General features: G+C 44.0%; 1 protein-coding gene across 2 annotated transcripts in view; it reads left to right on the top strand.

Moving 5' to 3' along the window:
• Positions 1-20,131, top strand: part of ZBTB7C (zinc finger and BTB domain containing 7C) — a 183,495-nt gene that overhangs the window by 44,600 nt on the left and 118,764 nt on the right. The window contains exon 1 of one of the 2 annotated variants that reach the window (XM_034403867.3): positions 14,183-14,431. The exons of the other annotated variant lie outside the window; for it this stretch is intronic. The gene's annotated coding sequence lies outside the window, so the exon portion shown is untranslated. Of the gene's footprint in view, positions 1-14,182; positions 14,432-20,131 lie in introns of those variants that run through there. 2 annotated transcript variants of the gene reach the window in all.

Raw genomic sequence — 20,131 nt, 5'->3', positions numbered from 1 at the left:
CAAAAAGAGTTCAGTTCAAAACTTTATTGTCAGTGCACAACATGTGTACAATGAGATTGGTTGAGCTCCTTCAGTGCACACACACACCCCTCAACACAGTACAACTCACAGTGAAGACAGAAAATCCCTAAAGTTGAGGAGTGTGTGGGAATTTATTCAGCCAACTGTTGGGAGGAAAAAACAAGAGTAGAGGGGATTAGTTGGGTGGACGTGAATTATTTGCTTTAATGGGATTCGTTCCAGCGAAGCTGTTTTCATTGCACCACAAACACACACTCTGTTGTTAACCCCGAATAATTGCCGATGAACCCAGAGCTTAAAGAGTTGAAACACCTACACCTACCCTCAGTGGAGAGTGGAGTAAACTTAAGATAGCCTCTCTTTTTCCCCCCTCCTTCTTGTTCCTGCACCTGCACGAACAGCTGCTTCAGCTGAAATGCTTGGGCGGACCAGCAATTAACAAGCTTTGGCAAGATCCCAGATCCCACTGAGTCTCTCAGCCCACGGGGCTACCGTGGGCTGCTGTCTACCCTAAACTCGCAGGCCGGGCAAGGAACGATGAAAGGAGCACGGAATTCCTCCTTCAGTTTAACCTTCTCGTGCATCCTGCCAGCGGGTGGCAAACTAGGAAGGAAAATAGAAAATCATTGTAGGCTGGTTTTAAATCATCAGGATTTAGGAGGCAGCCTTGAGATTTCTTCGATAAAAAAAAAACCCCAAAGCAGTGGTGAAATCCAATTTTTTTACTACCGGTTCTGTGAGCGTGACTTGGTGGGCGTGGTGTGGCTTGGTGGGCGTGGCTTGGTGGGCATGGCAGGGGAAGGATACTGCAAAATCCCCATTCCCTCCCCACTCCTGAGGGAAAGATATTGCAAAATCCCCATTCTGGGGACAGTCAGAGGTGGTATCTGCCAATTCTCCGAACTGCTCAAAATTTCCGCTACCGGTTCTCCAGAACCTGCTGGATTTCATCCCTGCCCCAAAGGATTCAATAAAAGCAAACAAACAAAGGATGTTAAAGAATTGGCTGATCACTCCAGGAAGTGGAGTTAGAGGGTGGGTGATTCGGCTGACAGCCCAAATCCAGACCGCATTATATAGATAGTCCTCAATTTACAACCATTCATTTAACAACCGTTCGAAGTTACGAAGTGGCTGTAGAAGTAATGAGCGGTCTTCATGCTTACACCATAGTCACGAGATCAAAATTCTGGTGCTTGACAGCCAGATGTGTTTACAATGGTTGCGGTGGCCCAGGGTCCTGTGATTGTCGTTTGCGACCTTCTTGGGGGTTTTTCCAACAAGCAAAGTGAGTGGGGGAAGCCAGATTCGCTTAACATCTTTAGCAAACAAGTCATAAAATTGGGCACAGCTCACTTATTAACCGCATCACTTAGTGACAGATGTTCTATCCAGCGATGGGCTTCAAAAATATTAGCAAGGGGTTGTCTGCCTGATGACTGGATGGGCGTGGCCATCGTGGACGTGGCATAGTCGGCCTCCTGCACCATGGTGGGGGGAGGGGCGTTTTTGCCCTTCCTGGGCCCCGGAGGTTTTCTTTTTGCCCTCTGGGAGGGCAAAAAAAGTGGGTGGGTGGGTTGGACGAAGACCTCTGAGGCAGGGTTGGGCTTCAAAAATTTAAGAAGGGGTTCTCTGTCTGGTTGCTGGGTGGGTGTGGCCAGGGTGGGCATGGCCTAGTCGGCCTCCTGCACCGGGGGGCGGGACATTTTGCCTTCCCCTGGCTCTGGAGGTTTTCCTTGAGCCTCTGGGAGAGTGAAAACAGCCTCCCCGGGCTCCAGAGGCCCTCTGGAGGCCGGAAACCCTGTACTTACCTGCATCCAAAATGGGCCGGGTATGGACTCCTGGGAGGGGTGGGGTGGGGTGGGCGGGGCCATCCAGGAGTGGGATTTTGGGGTTCTCCGAACTGCACAGAATCTTAGCTAGAGGTTCTCCCGAACCCCTGCGAACCCCCAGCAGCCCAGCCCTGCTCCGAGGTCTCTTCCAATTCTGTTATTCTGTTACACTATTACAGAATAAAACAGAGTGGGAAGGGCTCTTGGAGGTCTTCTAGTCCAACCCCTCTGCTGAAGCAGGAAACCCTATAACAGTGATGACTAAACTTTTTGCCATCTTGTGCCAAAAGTGGGGGGGTCACGCGTGTGTGTGCCGACACCCTTAATTCTATGCGCCCCATGCTCCCCATGCTTTTGGCATGCGATCTCCCCAGGCTCCAGAGCCTCTCTAGGAGCCTGGGGAGGGCAAAAACGGCCTCCCCCCCCCCGAGGCCCTCCAGAGGCCAGAAACAGCCCATTTGCCGACTTCTGGAAGTTGGCAAACGGGCCGTTTCTGGCCTCCAGATGGCTTCTGGGGGGTGGGGAATACCGTTTTCACCCTCCCCAGGCTTCTAGAGAGTCTCTGGAGCCTGGGGAGAGCAAAAAACGGGCCTTCCCCATCCACCCAGGCCCCCTGGAGGCAGGAAACAGCCTGTTTCCCTATTTCTGGGTGGCCCAGAAGGCCTGAAAATCAGCTGAGCTCATGTGCCCACCAATATGGCTCTGTGTGCCACCTGTGGCACGCATGCCATAGGTTCGCCATCACGGCCAGGGTGGATAAAAATCAATGATTTTTTTTTAAAAAAATAAAAAAAATCAGATTTTTTAAAAATTTAAATCAGAATTTTTTGATTTAAATCAGATTTTTTTTATTTTTATCGAATTTATTTTAATAAAAAACTTTTGGGGTAAAAATCTATCGTAAGATAGTTTTCTATTTAAGATACATAAGTAATTTGGTTGATTCAGCATGAAACGGAGCTTAGTTATGTAGCAGGAGGCTGTATATTCTGCAACACTGGGACTATCGGTGAGTCAACAGTGGGTCAAAGGAGTAGCAGAGATGACCGTTGCTCTTTAAAAATTATGATTTAAATCGAGTTGATTTAAATCAAGCCTTTTTACTAGTGATTTCAATCACGATTTCAATTGTGAAATCATTTCAGAGCAATGATTGCCCAATCTCTTCTTAAAAACCTTAAAAACCTTTTAAAATCTTAAAAACCTCCAGGGGGAGGAACAAAAGGTCTCTGGCAACCATGGTCACTCCAGCCACTCCATAGGAGGGAAAAATAGAACGTTTGCTCCATAAAATTCAGGTTGTGTACCTTTGGAAAGACTCATATCTCATTCAACCCTGCAAACCTCACACACAGAATATTTGGACCAGCTCCATCCAGCTGTGAATCACTTTACAAGGGAGTGGGGAACTTTTATTATTATTTCTTTGCATCTCACACCGTTCTCATAAATCTGGGATTTGGGGGGTGGGGGGGGCTGTCCCGTAGGCATGCAGCCAGCTGCCGAAGGGAGGATCTCTGCACAATGGCTGTCGGGGAGGGGAAAATTTCTACTGTGCCTTTACAAGCCTGGCCTGGATGGCATTCACTGGACGCTGCCCAGGTTTTGATTCTACCTTATCTGGCATAGGGGTTGCTCTGAACTTTTTGCTGATTAATATACCCTGACACTCCTTAGAAACCCAGGAGCCGGAGTAGCTGCTGATAGTGAAATGGGTGTGGGATTTTCAGGGAAAGATGGGAGGGGAGGAGGACATTCAGAAACCCAAGTCTTTCAAAACATTCTCGGTGCCCCGGCGTATGTCTATCCAAGCATGTTCAACCTCTGCAATTAATGTCAAACCTCACCCAACTCGTTGGCACGAGGGAAACATCGTTAGTCATAACTGAACGAGCTGCTGATATGTCAAGAGAATGGCTTCTGCGAATAGAATAGAATAACAGAGTTGAAAGGGACCTTGGAGGTCTTCTAGTCATTGTCGACGTAAGTCAAGGACTACCTGTATTGGGGTTTTACTTTGGCAAAGATTTCTTTAAAATAATAAAAGTTCGCCAACCAGCGTTGATTCTAACCATTCTATCACAAGAACTCAACTGCTAGGCTTAAGAATTTGGAGCAACAATAGCACAGCTTCTTACCAGAGTCTTTTCAAAAAAAAAAAAAAAGAATTGTGTGTCATTTCTCATTTAATTTTATCATGCTTCTGTTTACCAAACAGGGTTTTGAGAGTTAGGAAAGTTTTTGAAAGCGGCAGTGGGTTCCAGATTTAAGTTTTCAAAATGCTGATTTTAAATTATGATGATATCTAATTGACTCTTTTCTAGGAACTGAACTCAGTTCTTGGTTGACCATTTATATATATTTTTATCACTATTTCTGTATTACAGGTAGTCCTCAGTTTACGACCTCAATTGCGCCCAAAATTTCTGTTGCTAAGTAAGATAGTATTTTCGTACGTTTTGCTCCATTTTGCTCCACCGTTCTTGCCACAGTTGTTAAGTGAATCACTGAAGTTGTTAAGGTAGTAAAAACGTTGCTGAGTGAATCTGGCTTCCCCATTGACTTTGCTTCGACGCAAAAGCTGATTGCATGATCCCGGGGACACTGCAACCGTCAGAAATACATACCAGTTGCCAAGCGTCTTCAGTTTTGATCACGTGACCATGGGGAAGCTGCAACAGGTTTAAGTGTGAAAAACAGCCATAAGTCACTTTTTTCAGTGTCTTTTTAACTTTGAACGGTTGCTAGATATATGGTTGTAAGCCAAGGACTTTATTTCACTTTATTTTTATTTCCCGCATTTTGTTACCGATGTTATAATTCCTAATGTTATGGTTGTTGATGGTGTACTGCTTGGTTTCTAATGGCCGGTATTTCAGGTCTAGCCGTAAGAATTACAACAGCCATATCTGGGCTGTAAAACTTGGATGATTGCTAGATTGGTGGTTCTGTGCGTCTTCTGCGGCCACTTAGTCATCATTTGGATTTGTGCATCCCAAATAGATCATATTGTTCTAACCAGCACTGGCACTGATTATGTTACCTACTTAGGGTAACAAACAGTGGTGGGTTCCTCCCGGTTCGGTCCGATTCGGCCGAGCCGGTAGCGGTGACGATATGACGTCACCGAACCGGTTCTCCCTCCCCAGCCCTCCCTCCCCACCCACGTTATTCTTACCTTTTATTTGGCCCCACCCCCAATCTATTGCTGCCTCCTGAGTCCCAGCTGATGGCTAGAGGGGAAAAAACTGTTTAAACTCTTGCCGTGGGGCTTCAAAGGGCCGCCCTACAGCTGATCAGTGTTAAAAGCAAACAAATGAGTCGGGTCGTAAGTGCGAGGACTGGTCGTAAGTGCGAGAACCTTCCAGAAATGACTCTGGCCAACTAGCCACGCCCACCTAATCACATGACCTCCAAGCCACACCCACAAAATAAGCCACGCTCACAGAACCGGTAGTAAAAAAAAAATTAGAACCCACCCCTGGTAACGAAACATTTGCAAGAAAACAACCAAGCTCAGAGAGCACCAAGGACCCACAGTTCTCCTCCTCCTCCTCCTCCTCCTCGTCTTCCTCCCCCCCCTTCCTCCTCCTCCCAAAACCCACACTCTTCTCAGCCCTGCTGATGTTACCTAGTTGGGGTATTGTCTGCAAGAAGACAAGCAAGCTCAGAGAGCACCAAGGACCCACAATTCTCCTCCTTCTCCTCCTCCTCCTCCTCCTCCTCCTCCTCCTCCTCCTCCTCCTCCTCCTTGTCTTCTTCCTCCCCCCACTTCCTCCTCCTCCTCCTCCCAAACCCCACTCTCTTCTCAGCACTGATTATGTTACCTAGTTAGGGTAATGAAATGTTTGCAAGAAAACAACCAAGCTCAGAGAGCACCAAGGACCCACAGTTCTCCTCCTCCTCCTCCTCCTTGTCTTCCTCCCCCCCCTTCCTCCTCCTCCCAAACCCCACTCTCTTCTCAGCACTGATTATGTTACCTAGGTAAGGTAATGAAATGTTTGCAAGAAAACAACTAAGCTGAAAGTGGCTAAGACACTGAGCCACTCTCTTGTCACTTGTCAATCAGAAAGGCCGGTGGTTCAGCAGTTCGAATCCCTAGTACAGGTCTCCTGCGTAAGGAGGGGGTTCGACTAGATGACCTCCAAGGTCCTTTCCAACTCTGTCACTGTTACTGATGTTGTTGAATACACAAAAGTCCACCTGGGAATTGTAAATGGTTTCCATATAAGGGCAAAAGAGTCACTGAACCTTTCTCTAAACCAATATATTGGTTTAAGACGCAGAGCAGGAAGTTGACCTGGAAATATGATTCTAAGATAGGATCCCTTCCAAAGTTCAATCTAAAGTGTTATATAGGTAGACCTCAACTTACGGCTGCAAATGAGCCCAAACTTTCCACTGCTAAGCAAGATAATTGAGGTTTGCTCCACTTTACGACCGTTCTTGCCACAGTTGTTAAGTGAATCACAGCAGTCGTTAAATTGGTGACATGGTCCTTACGTGAATCCCCATTGCTGTTGCTTGTCAGACTGTCGTAAAAGATGATCACATGGGACTGGGACACTGCAGCCGTCATAAATATGAAGCATTTGAAGTTTGCTCACGGGGATGCTGCAATTGTGGTGTGAAAAACACCCATGTCACTTTTTTCAGTGCCGTTGTAACTTTGAATGGTCATTAAATGAACTGTTGTAAGTCGAGGACTATCTGTACCGTACTTCTGAATTTCTCACAAAGCCAGCTGACCTGCAATCGAAGCCCTTGGACTAAATAAGACGGCATTCGCCTTCAGATGTGGTGGCACTGGTTTAAAATTTGTCCCTCGGTGCCGATACGAATAAACAATAAAATCCAAACTCTACCAGGTCAAAGTGGGTAAAGTTCGGCCTCTCCCTGTGGGTTTCTTGCAAAAGAAATCATTTAAAGGTGTGATCCACTCTTTGATACACATCAGCCTAGTTAACACCCTTCATCTCACTGGGTGGTTAGAACCACAAAGTAGCCAAACACATTTTTAGCCTGGCGTGGTGTGCAAATCAAATCTCTGTGCTTAGGACTGAATCCTGACACCTGATTAATTGAGTCAACTGTGATCCAATCAACAACCAGCGAACATTTCTGTGAATAGTTCTACTCCCTTGCAAATGATCGGGCACAGTGATTAGAGACGTGGGGCTAACACGCCAAATCCTCACTTAGCTGGAATTACTTCAAAACGATGGCTTGATGTAGGGCCCAGCTACTCCATGAAACCATAATTCGTTTTACTGGTAGTCTTTGTCTTAACAACCACAATTGAGACCAAAATTTCTGTTGCCGAGCAAGGCACTTGTTAAGTGAATTTTGCCCCATTTTACAACCTTTTTTTTTTTTTTTTTTGCTACAGTTGTTAAGTGAAATATGTAATCGTTAAGCTAATTTGGCTTCTCCCACTGACTTTGCTTGTCGGAAGCCAACTGGGAAGGTTTTTTTTTTTAATTTGATTTATATGCCGCCCTTCTCCGGAGACTCAGGGCGGCTTACAATGCGTTAAGCAATAGCCTTCATACTTTTTGTATATTTTATACAAAGTCAGCTTATTGCCCCCACAAACTGGGTCCTCATTTCACCTACCTTAGAAAGGATGGAAGGCTGAGTCAACCTTGAGCCTTGGAGAGATTCGAACCAGCAGAAATTGCAAGCAGCTGTGTTAATAACAGGGTGCATTAAACCACTGTACTATCAAGGCTCTTTACATATGAGGCAGTGGTGAAATTCAAATTTTATTACTACTGGTTCTGTACGCGTGGCTTGGTGGGCGTGGCTTGGTGGGCGTGGCAGGGGAAGGATATTGCAAAATCTCCATTCCCACCCCACTCTGGGGCCAGCCAGTGGTGGTATTTGCTGGTTCTCCGAACTACTCAAAATTTCCGCTACTGGTTCTCCAGAACCTGTCAGAACCTGCTGAATTTCACCCCTGATATGAAGGTCTCGTGACCCCGGGGCAGTGTAGCAGTCATAAATACATGCCAGTTTCCAAGTGCCCGAATTTTGATCACGTGACCAAGGGGATGCTGCAACGGTCATGCGAGAAACGGTCATCAGTCACTTTTTCCGGTGCTGTTGTGACTTCAAACGCTCGCTAAATGAATGGTCGTAAGTCAAGGACTATCTGAGCCATGGTGCTGCAGTGGTTAGAATGCAGTACTGCAGGCTAATTCTGCCAGCCATTCGGCAGTTCGAATCTCACCAGGCTGAAGGTTGACTCAGCCTTCCATCCTTCCGAGGTGGGTAAAATGAGGACCCAGATTGTTGGGGGCAAGAGGCTGACTCTGTAAACCGCTTAGAGAGGGCTATAAAGAACTGTGAAGTGGTATATAAGTTTAAGTGCTATTGTGAAGGGATTTTTTTTTTTTTAATTTGATTTATATGCCGCCCTTCTCCGGAGACTCAGGGCGGCTTACAATGCGCTAAGCAATAGCCTTCATACTTTTATATATATTTATACAAAGTCAGCTTATTTCCCCACAAACTGGGTCCTCAATTTACCTACCTTTGAAAGGATGGAAGGCTGAGTCAACCTTGAGCCTGGCGAGATTCGAACCTGCAGTAATTGCAGGCAGCTGGTCTTAATAACAGGGTACTTTAGACCACTGTACTACCAAGGCTCTTAGGGAGGGAGGGAGGGAGGGAGGGAGGGAGGGAGGGAAGGAAGGAAGGAAGGAAGGAAGGAAGGAAGGAAGGAAGGAAGGAAGGAAGGAAGGAAGGAAGGAAGGAAGGAAGGAAGGAAGGAAGGAAGGAAGGAAGGAAGGATCCGGGGTGGCACAGTGCTTAGAATGCAGTATTGCAGGCTAACTCACTGCTCACTGTCACGGGTTCAATCCTGACAGTGCTCAAGGTTGACTCAGCCTTCCATCCTTCCGAGGTGGGTAAAATGAGGACCCAGATTGTTGGGGGCAATAGGCTGACTCTTAGAGAGGGTTGTAAAAGCACTGTAAAGCGATATATAAGTCTAAGTGCTATTACTACCCGTAAACCACTTGTTGACAAACCCATCGTGACCTCCTGATCCCCCTTCTTATTTTTTTGTATCCTTAGCTGCATTTCAGCGAGAAATATGTATGATTGCTGCAAATAGGTAGATCTCCCGCTATTCTGAGGCAGGGAACATAATGGCTACCTTGGTGTAACCGCCCTCAACTTTATTATTGAGATTAATCCATTTCCTGGCTTTGCACAATGTTCTGAATCATGCAGGTTAAGCAAACACTCAGCCAAACAAATTGCTACCCCCGAATAATCAGGATAAAACTAACCAAGCTTAGCACGTTGTACAAATGCAGGAGTTGATTAAGCATTTAACTGTCCCGATTAAGCATGTTGTGACAGCAGAGCCAATATTAACAAAGACAGAACCGTAATTCTGCCCAAGTTTCATCGCTTTCTGGTCCACTTCAGTTTTTTTCCCCCTTCTGCTAATGTCAGTGTTACATCTGATTGTCACAAGCCTTTGATTATGACTTTGTCTAATCCAGCATTGGCTTTTTAGTCTAATGCATCTCAATGCTTTATAAAAGAACAGGTAGTCCTCGACTTACAGCAGTTAGATTTAGTGACCGTTTGTAGTTACATCAGCCCTTTAAAAAGTGACTTATGACGTTTTTTCACACTTAATGACCATTGCAGCATCCCCCACGGTCACGTGCTTTACATTCGAATGCTGGACAACTGACTCACATTTATGATGGTTACAATGTCCCGGGGTCACGGGATCCCCTTTTGCGACCTTCTGACAAGCAAAGTCAACGGGGGGAACCAGATTCGCTTAACAACCGTGTTACTAATTTAAGAACTGCAGTGATTCACTTAACAAATGCGGTGAGGAAAGTCGTAAAATGGGACAAAACTCACTTAACACATTTCTCACTTAACAACATAAACGTTGGGCTTGATTGTGTTCATAAGTCGAGGGCTACCTGTAGTCCTTGACATACAACCGTAATGGAGCCTGCACATTGTTGTCCTATGTAATAATAATAGTGGTTTGGCGACGGTTGTTAAGTGAATACTGCAGTCATTAAGCAAATCAGTGGTTTGCAATGGGCACAATTTTGCCAAAAGCGTGAAGTAAGTCCCAGTAGAAAGTTGGACCATAAGGAAGGCTGAGGGCCAAAGAATGGAGGCCTTTGAACCAGTGGTGGGTTCCTCCCGGTTCGTTCTGGTTCTGCCGAGCCGGTAGCGGTGACGATATGACGTCACCGAACCGGTTCTCCTCTCCCCCATCCTCCCCCCCACCCACGTTATTCTTACCTTTTATTTGGTCCCACCCCCAATCTATTGCTGCCTCCTGAGTCCCAGCTGATGACTAGAGGGAAAAAAACTGTTTAAACTCTTGCCGTGGGGCTTCAAAGGGCCGCCCTACAGCTGATCAGGGTTAAAAGCAAACAAATGAGTCGGGTCGTAAGTGTGAGGACTGGTCGTAAGTGCGAGGACCTTCCAGAAATGACTGACCAGCTAGCCACGCCCACCTAGTCACATGACCTCCAAGCCACACCCACAAAATAAGCCACGCCCACAGAACCGGTAGCAAAAAAAATTAGAACCCACCCCTGCTTTGAACTCTGGTGCTGGAGAAGACTCCTGAGTCCCTTGGACTGCAAGGCCATCGGTCAGTCCTAGAGGAGATCAATCCTGACTGCTCTTTAGAAGGCCAGATCCTGAAGAGGAAACTCAAATAATTTGGCCACCTAATGAGAAGGAAGGACTCACTGGAGATGAGAAGCCTAATGCTGGGAACGATGGAGGGCAAAAGAAGAAGGGGACGACAAAGAACGAGGTGGCTGGATGGAGTCACTGAAGCAGTCGGCGTGAGCTTAAATGGACTCCAGAGGATGGTAGAGGACAGGAAGGCCTGGAGGAATGTTGTCCATGGGGTCGCTATGGGTCAGACATGACTTCACAACTAACAACAACAACAATTCCCAATTTTCTGCAAAATTGTCGTAAAATGTGGTCAGGACAGTCCAAATAGCAGCCCTAAGTGCAGCCATATTTTCAAGTGCCTGAAGTTCATCCTTGTCATCACAAAAGGGGCTGGGCTGTCTCAACTTTGAATCCTGGTCATAAGACCTCTTTTTTGGGCCAATTACAAGTAGTCCTCGACTTAACAGTTCATTCAGTGACCATTCAAAGTTACAACCAGCACCGAAAAAAAGGGACTTAACGACCGTTTTTCACACTTACAACCATTACAACATCCCCATGGTCACCCGTTCAAAATTCAGATGCTTGGCAACTGGTTCACATTTATGACCGCCGCAGTGTCCTGGGGTCAAGTGATCCCCTTTTGCGACCTTCTGACAAGCAAAGTCAGTCAGATTCACTTAACAACCTTGTTACTAACTTAGCAACTGCCGTGGTTCACTTAACCACCGTGGCAAGAGAAGTAGTAAAACAGAGCAAAATTCACTTAACAAATGTCCCACTTAATAACAAAAATCCTGGGCTCAATTTTGGCCGTAAGTAGAGGACTACATCTATGTGGATAAATGATAGTTTGTAGTGCTGACAAAGCTTTTTTTCTTTTTTTTTTCAAACTTTCCAATATTTACAGTCTGGGGCATGGTATCCAGAGCAGCAATCCTTTAAATTTTTAAAACAAAATTGCCCAAGTGCAATATCCCAGTGTAGGAAGTTAGCACCCACCCCTTTCCTAGAAGAATGAAATATTTTAGGAAATATTAAAAAGGCAGAATATTATGTTTCCCTGGATGAGAAATGGAGAAGCATGTTTTAAAGACGAAGCAGCTCCCATCTTCCTGCCCCCACCCTTTGTCAATGGGCCAGAGGCAGAAACTCAATCTTTGTCAATGGACCATCATCTGCAACACAATAGGACCCATCTAGCAACAGAAACTCACCACATGGCACCTGGGAAGATTACATCAGCCAGCAAGGCCAGCTAAGACCCCCCCCCCTGGGAGTCTGACAACCAATCAGGATACTCTTTCTGGGCCCCAGGAAGTTCAAAGCCAGAGAGGGCATAAAACCCGGGGACTCATTGCGTCTTGGCCCTTTTCTGTTCAGGAACTCAAACCATGTGGTCCTGTCCACCATTAAACCATCTTTCCAAGCTGTCTCCATGTTTCCAGTGTCTTTTTCCCCACTTGGAGCTGAACCCAGAAGGATATTTCTTCTTACACCAGGAGTGTGATGGATGCAAGCCAGTGGTGAAATTCAAATTTTTTTACTACCGGATCTGTGGGTGTGGCTTGGTGGGCGTGGTATGGCTTGGTGGGTGTGGCAGGAGAAGGATGCTGCAAAATCTCCATTCCCACCCCAAACTGGGGCCAGTCAGAGGTGGTTATTTGCCTGTTCTCCGAACTACTCAAAATTTCCGCTACCGGTTCTCCAGAACCTGCTGAATTTCACCCCTGCCCTGAAGGCTTTTAAGAAGAGATTGGACAATCATAACAACAAAGCAGGAATTGTGATGTTTATGCTACCGGTAGAGAGCCTTTTTGTACGTGGGTTGTGATGTGGCACACACAAATATGTTAAGGGAGTAGTCTTTCCATTATGTGGCATGTCTGCTCCCTTGTCGCATCTTGCCTCCCTCGCAGACTTGTGTCAAAATTCTACAGCTATTTCCCCCCCCCAGGATTTCTGCCAAGGTGGGTTGAGTTCATTAATGAAGACAGGCCCTACTCCCATTGGCGGTTTGTCATGTCACTGCCATGCCTTGCCACCCTAGTCTTCCTTCCCTGACACACCATGGCCTTCGCTTCTTCCCTACCCTTGTGAAACTGCCTGAAGTCATTCTTAAATTGGACTTGAGTAAAAAGCATGCTTCCTCCTTTCTTTAAGCTTAAATGGGCCATCACGATGTGCAATGCCTGTCACAGTTTACCTGGGAGGTAAGGTGAGGAAACCTGTTGTGGGTATGACCGCAGAAGTGTTTGGGGAGTGTTGAGAGCATCCTTTCCCTTATAGTCTTATTAGCCAAAGTCTGCTGTAGGTGTTTGTTTTCTCCATTAGCACTTTGGTTTCTAAATTCCTTTCATATTTGTCACCTGCTCCCTAACACCAGATCTCCACTGTTTTATTTGGAGAAGTTTTGGGGAAAGTGGTTAGGAGAAGGATTGCAGGATCCAAACTGGGTCGGGCACCAGCACCAAAGGTTTAATCTTCCGAGCTTTCGGACTCGTTCTGGAGACCATCCCACCATTCTGGTGAGAGAGAAGGTGGGCTCCAGTGGTGGGTACTTCCCGGTTCGGTCCGGTTCGGCCGAGCCGGTAGCGGTGACGATATGACGTCACCGAACCGGTTCTCCCCACCCCCCCCACGTTATTCTTACCTTTTATTTGGTCCCACCCCCAATCTATTGCTGCCTCCTGTGTCCCAACTGATGACTAGAGGGGAAAAAAACTGTTTAAACTCTTGCCGCGGGGCTTCAAAGGGCCGTCCTACAGCTGATCAGTGTTAAAAGAAAACAAATGAGTCGGGTCGTAAGTGCGAGGACTGGTCATAAGTGTGAGGACCTTTTAGAAATGACTCTGACCAGCTAGCCACGCCCGCCTAGTCACATGACCTCCAAGCCACACCCACAAAATAAGCCATGCCCACAGAACTGTTAGTAAAAAAATTTAGAACCCACCCCTGGTGGGCTCCAGTGCTAGTCCGAAAGACTAAACCTCCGGTTCCTTTTGTCTGGATGTTGAACCAACATTCGCCTCTTTCCACTCACTCATTACATTCATTCAAATAATAGTTGAGCTGGTTTTGTGAAACCAGATCTGATTTTTCTCTCCCTCCCAGAAAGTAAAAGCCAAGTTCTTTAGAGCAGGGGTGTCCATCCATGACAACTTCAAGACTTCTGGACTTCAACTCCCAGAATTCCCCAGCCAGCTCTGGGGGAATTCTGGGAGTTGAAGTCCACAAATCTTACAATTTCCAAGGTTGGAGGTCCCCTGCCTTAGAGCATCGAAATCCCTCCTTGCCACAACCCATTTGTGCTGATTCGCCTCCCTTGGTTTATTATATGATGTTGTTGCTACAATTCCAGCAGTCCACTCATCAATTTATAAGGCAGACTCCAGATTTCTTAGTGGTTTGGTTGCAGCCGGTGGACAGCAAGGACAAAACCACCATGGGCCATGGAATAATAGCATTGGGTTAAGATTTTAGATTGATTTTAAATCTCTCTCTGTCTCCAGCTCTTTGCCTGTTAGCAAAGTGAGCCAAAATAGGGGATTCTTTAAGAAGAAGAAAACAAACAACCCAACAAACTGGTGGGAAGAACCGAGCATCCAAATATTGCCGAGTACCGGCATACAGTCAAGCCATTTGTCGGTACAGGTGGACAGCAGGGCCGGGTGCCAAATTCTTTGGGTTTAAAGGAAGTAGTGGGAGGGAAACTTGCGAACCGCTCCTAGAAGGGTTTAACTTTCCTCTAGCAAATGAGAAGGAGAAGCTACAACATTCTGTTCCAAGCACTCCGGCGAGAATGTTTTTTTGGCAGAGGTGTTATTAAAACCGAGCAGCACGTTTCATGGTTGCCAGCACCAAGAGGAAAAAGGAAAAGAAGAATTAGTCAGGTAGGATGATCAGCCTCGGTTCTTCCTGGGTCTGCTGTGTTTTTTTTTTTTCCCTGAAAGCGGCTTATTATTTTTCAGAGCTTCCCAGTTTATTTAATCAGGCGGAAGAATCCTGCCTTCTCAAAGCAGAGTTAATGTGGTTAATTAAGAAAAAATAATGTTTCCACCCTGCTTGGAGAGCTGCAGCTTGTTTTAGGGGTCCCCCCCCTTTTCCTTTTACAGTTTATTACCTTCTGTGTGTTTTATTAATCGCTGTTTGAAGGAGAAGCTTTCCTTTCTGTTTTTGTTTTTTTTTTAAAAGCAAAGTCCCCGGAATCTTCCTGAAATGTTGGAATTTGGAATGAAAAATTTTCTCTTCCACGTCTCACTTGTTGCACAGGTTTTTACTCAGCCGTACTGGAGATTTTATTTTTATTTGCTGGCGGAAGCGTGGCATTGAAATGTCATGGATTGCCATCAGCTGATGATTGGGGGCAGATTTGATGGTTTGTATGTGCCAGCTGTGCTTAAGAAGAAGGTGTAGTGTCCTGATTTTATTTCGTGAGATTGGGGAAGGGATAGATCTGCTGAAGACTTCACCTTGTTTGCAAATTTATGAATCAAGTTTTTCTTAGAATGCAATCCCGTTTTAGCTTCAGTTTCATTCCCCCCAAAAAGGTGCTTTTTTTTCCAAGAGGCAACTGGACTGCCTTTGTTTTTCCTTGGAGACCTTTCGCTTCTCATCCAAGATCCTTTTTTCAATTCTGTCTTCTATCAGAACTGAAGAAGCTTCTTGGATGAGAAGCGAAACATCTGCAAGGAAAAACAAAGAAAGTCAAGTTGCCACTTGAAAAAAAAGCACATTTGGGACAAACATGACCTGGAGAATCCCTATAGACGCTTCAGTTCCACTGTTGCTAAAAGTGGTGGATTCCCTGGTGCTTAGGTATGTCATAATTTGCAGATGCTATTTGGAACTAGGAAAACTTGGATTTTTGTGGCTTTCTTTGTGCATTGGATCTTAAAGAAACACAGACAGAGAGACTGGATTTTTTTCCCCTTGTCGTAATGATTCCCCTGCCTACTCAAACCGAAGCCCCTTTGAATTCAGTGGCTGTTGTGTCCAGGTGGATGAATTTGGCACCTTCGGACTGTTGTTTTGAAAAGGTGTAGCCATTCAATAGAGCATTTTTGGCAAGAGAGGTATGGCTGTCTAATGGGGTATGATGACTGTAGCTGTAACTGTGATCCCTGGAAGTCTTTAGAACTGTATTCTAAATGCATCCGGAAGGTCCTATATTTCTGGAGGCTGAATTAAATGCCACCCCCCCCACCCCCAATATTGCTGAGTTATCATTATAAGGTTAAAGTGAACCATTTTTACTCTCTTTGGTACAGTTTCAAGAAAGGTTCTCCAAATGAATGGCCATTCAGGAGATAACTGTATGTGTTCAGTTTTCCTGCTTTTGTAAAGAACATATGTCGACTGGCGACCCCCAGGGGGAGAGCCTTCTCTGTGGGGGCACCTGCCCTCTGGAACGAGCTGCCCCCAGAGATTCGTCGGATTCCCGACCTTCGTACTTTTCGCCACGCCCTTAAAACATTATTATTCCATCAAGCAGGGCTGGCCTAAAATATTATTTTAATGGGTTATTTTATTTTAGATTATTGGCCAAACTATTTAATAATTTTAAACTGTTTTTAACTTTTATATTGTTGGTTTTTTATCTTGGCTGTACACCGCCCTGAGTCCTTCGGGAGAAGGGTGGTATAAAAATTTAATTAATTAATAAATAAGTAAATAAGTAAATAAATAAATAAATAAATAAATATCCATGATCATAGTCTGTTAAGAACTGTATTGTAATGGAACACAGGTTAGTTAAATCTGAGATTTACCACTGGGTTGTGGATTGCTTTCTCAGTCATGCCAAAATTAGAATGCTAAAATTATTGTCGTTCTTATTTTGTTGGTAGACACTTGGGAACCCCAAGGAACATCTGTTTTATGATGGTCTGTTGGCTGGCATGTTTAATTTTTTCCTTATTTGTCATATTTATTTTTCGTGCCACCCATTTATTTTTTTTTAATTTTGTTCAAGGACCACAGAATGATGTCCATGAGATTTTTATTTTAGGCCATATGAAATTCAGTACTGCAGGTTTTCTTAAAACTGCTTAAAATTTTAGTGACGTTTCGGCTATTGAAAGAGCCTCTAAATTTCTCTTCAAGCAAAATGCAAAAATTGTGTTGCTACAGCCTTGTGGAAAATAGGACTATTTTGGATGTTTGCTACTTTTATCAGATGTCCCTATAGTTTTCCTTAAAATTCTTTTCTTCCTTTACATAAGGAGTATCTGAGGTTTTTTTTTTCCCTTGATTGTTGTGTTTTGCAAAACTTTAGTAGCAATTCTAGATAATCCACTTTCACGACAGAAAGAAAAAGGAAAGGCAGAAGTTTATAGAGTTGATTATTTTTAAGGGCTATGATTATTCCTTTTTTTAAATTATGTGAGTAAGGAAATTAGGTTATTCCCAAAAGCTTTTCTGTCTGGGCAAAGAGTATTCAATTTAAATATATTTTAAAAAGCGGAAACAATTGTATAACAGCATAAACAACGATATGTGTTTGGTTTTTGATGGAATTGTGCTCTTTGTAAAGGTGTAAAGCCGAAATCTACAGATATTTTCTGGCAAAACCTTATTGTGCAAAATGTAGACTACCCTATACTTTCAAAACATATTTTCTATATTTAGATGTTTGAAAAAATTGCTAACGTTCTATCACTGTCCCTTAAAATGTTTGTAAATATTTTGAAGTTTTATGAATGTTAACAGAATCAAACTGTTAAAATATTTAAGCATGAAAGCTGTTCGTTCAATAGCTGAATAGCCATATGTACACTTTTTCTTCTATTAGAAGTTGCTGGAAAGTGGAATAAAGTGATAATTGGTGTAGTTTGGTCTAGTGGTTAATGCACCAGGTTAGAAAGGCTGAGACTGAGAGTTGTAGTCTCACCGCAAATCACCTCACAAGGTTGTTGTTGTTGGAAAAAGAGCAGGAGAGAGGTGTGTTGGACATGTTCCCCACTTTGAATTATTTGTAAAAAAAAAAAAAAGCAGGATATAAATAAGTAAAATAATATTATGGCTAGAATGGATTCATTGTGAATTTTGGATTTGAAATCTCCTGCTCTGAACTTAGTACATGTAGTCCTCAATGTATGACCATTGGGGCTAGAATGTCTGTTGTTAGGCAAGATAGTTGTTAAGTGAGTCGCGCACAATTTTGTGACCTTTTTTTTTGCCATAGTTGCTAAGTGAATCACATGGTTGTTAATGGAATCTGGCTTCCCTCACTGACTTTGCCTCTTGGGTGCTGGGAAGGTTGAAAATGACAAAGTCATAAGTCCAGGATGCTCAAACTTTTTAATTATTATTAAAGATTTTTCTTTTATTTTTTATTGAAAAGTTTTAAAAATTTTTACAAACATTTCCCCTTCCCCCTCCCTACTCCCCTTCCAACTCTCCCCTTCCCCTCCCCCCCAACTTCCCAGAGCAAAATACAGGGTATAACATTTGACAATCATAAACTAACATAAGCTAATTATCAATAGTCTCCTATCCCCCTCTTGAACTTTTAACTCCCCTTTTACTAAACTAATTATTAAAGATTTTTAATGTGTGCCAGTGTCCACAGTAAAAAATGACAACAAAAGTTTGGGGTTTTCTTTCTTTCTTTCTTTCTTTCTTTCTTTCTTTCTTTCTTTCTTTCTTTCTTTCTTTCTTTCTTTCTTTCTTTCTTTCTTTCTTTCTTCCTTCCTTCCTTCCTTCCTTCCTTCCTTCCTTCCTTCCTTTCTTTCATCTATCTATCTATCTATCTATCTATCTATCTATCTATCTATCTATCATCTGTTGTAAATACAAGGCACTTGCCAAGCTGCCCATGTTTTGGTCATATGACTGTGGAAATGCTGTGATCTTCGTAAGTGCAAGGACATTTTCAGTGCTGTGTAAATTTGAAAGGTCACTAAATGAATGGTTGTAAGTCAAGGACTACCTGTAGTCGTAATATAACACTTAACGACCGTTGCAGCATCCCCATGGTCACGTGATCAAACTTTGGACGCTGGGCAACTGGTCCATATTTATGACGGTTGCCGATTCCCAAGATCCTGCGACCTTCTGACAAGCAAAGTCAGTGGGGAATCCAGATTCACTTAACAACCGTCTTACTAACTTAACTGCAGTGATTCACTTAACCACTGTGGCAAGAAATAATGGGGCAAAATTCATGTAACAACTGTCTTGCTTAGCAACAGAAATTTTGGGCTCAATTGTTGGATGTAAGTAGAGGGCTACTACCTCTACTGTATTTCCATTCTGGCCTCTTGTAGTATCTCATCCTTCCACCTTGTTTTCATGCTTGACTAAAAACCAGCATTTTCTTTCCTCACAAAGACCCACATTTTGGCTATGAATTTACCACCGAATTATCTCACGCTTTAAAGCCTGGTGATCTTACCTTGAGCTGGAAGTTGAATTTATTCCTGGAAATGCAAAACCTTCCAAGAAGATTAGTCTTTTTTCAAGGTTAGAAGAGCCTTGATGGCGCAGCGGACTAAACTGCTGCTAAAGTAGCACTTAGCTGCCTGCAATTACTGCGAGTTCAATTATCACCAGGCTCAAGGTTGACTCAGCCTTCCATCCTTTCGAGGTAGGTAAAATGAGGACCCGGTTTGTGGGGGCAATAAGCTGACTTTGTATAAAATAGAACATGCTGGGGGGGCCAAAAAGCCCTACTAAGCAGGTATATACAAAAGTATGAAGGCTATTGCTTAACGCATTGTAAGTCACCCTGAGTCTCTGGAGAAGGGCGGCATATAAATCGAACTAATAAATAAATAAATAAAATAAATAAAATCTCCAGTTGAGAGCTCAGGCTTTTGAGTACTTTTGCTCCCCTGTCACACGTTCTTTAACAAGTGGGATTCATCAGGAGTTCACACTTGGCAAAAATTGTGCATTGTTGCCCCAAATCAGCTTTGTGTCAACCAGGCGTACCTCATCTTCTGTTTTGGCTAATGCTCCTAGCTCAGCACTTAAATATTACACAATCTGTTGGACAAGCATATTTCAAAATGCATCCATTTGAAAATTGCTTCTTCCTTCCTAATTTCCTCCATCCCTCCCTCCCTCCCTCCCTCCCCTCTTTCTTTCTTTCTTTCTTTCTTTCTTTCTTTCTTTCTTTCTTTCTTTCTTTCTTTCTTTCTCTCTCTCTCTCTCTCTCTCTCTCTCTCTCTCTCTCTCTCTCTTTCTTTCTTTCTTTCTTTCTCCCACCTATATTACTTTTACAAATAACTGCAGGTGGCACACATATCCTACATACCAATAAAGGAGGATACTTAGAATAGAATAACAGAGTTGGAAGGGACCTTGGAGGTCTTCTAGTCCAACCCCCTGCCCAGGCAGGAAACCCTACACCACTTCAGACAAATGGTTCTCCAACATCTTCTTAAAAATGTCCAATGTTGGAGCATTCACAACTTCTGCAGGCAAGTTGTTCCACTGATTAATTGTTCTAACTGTTAGGAAACTTCTCCTTAGTTCTAGGAGAACTAGAATTTGTAGCTCAGGGTTGAAATGAGGGGTCCTTGGTGCTCTCTGTGCTGCTGATGTTACCTAGTTTGGGTGGTGAAACATTTGCAAGAAAACCAAGC

This window comes from Pantherophis guttatus, chromosome 2 (assembly GCF_059756535.1).
Source record: "Pantherophis guttatus breed Tessera chromosome 2, ASM5975653v1, whole genome shotgun sequence".
Classification (NCBI taxonomy): Eukaryota; Metazoa; Chordata; class Lepidosauria; order Squamata; family Colubridae; genus Pantherophis; species Pantherophis guttatus.
Note: the sequence above shows the minus strand (reverse complement) of the source record. Positions and strands in the feature narration are given on the sequence as shown.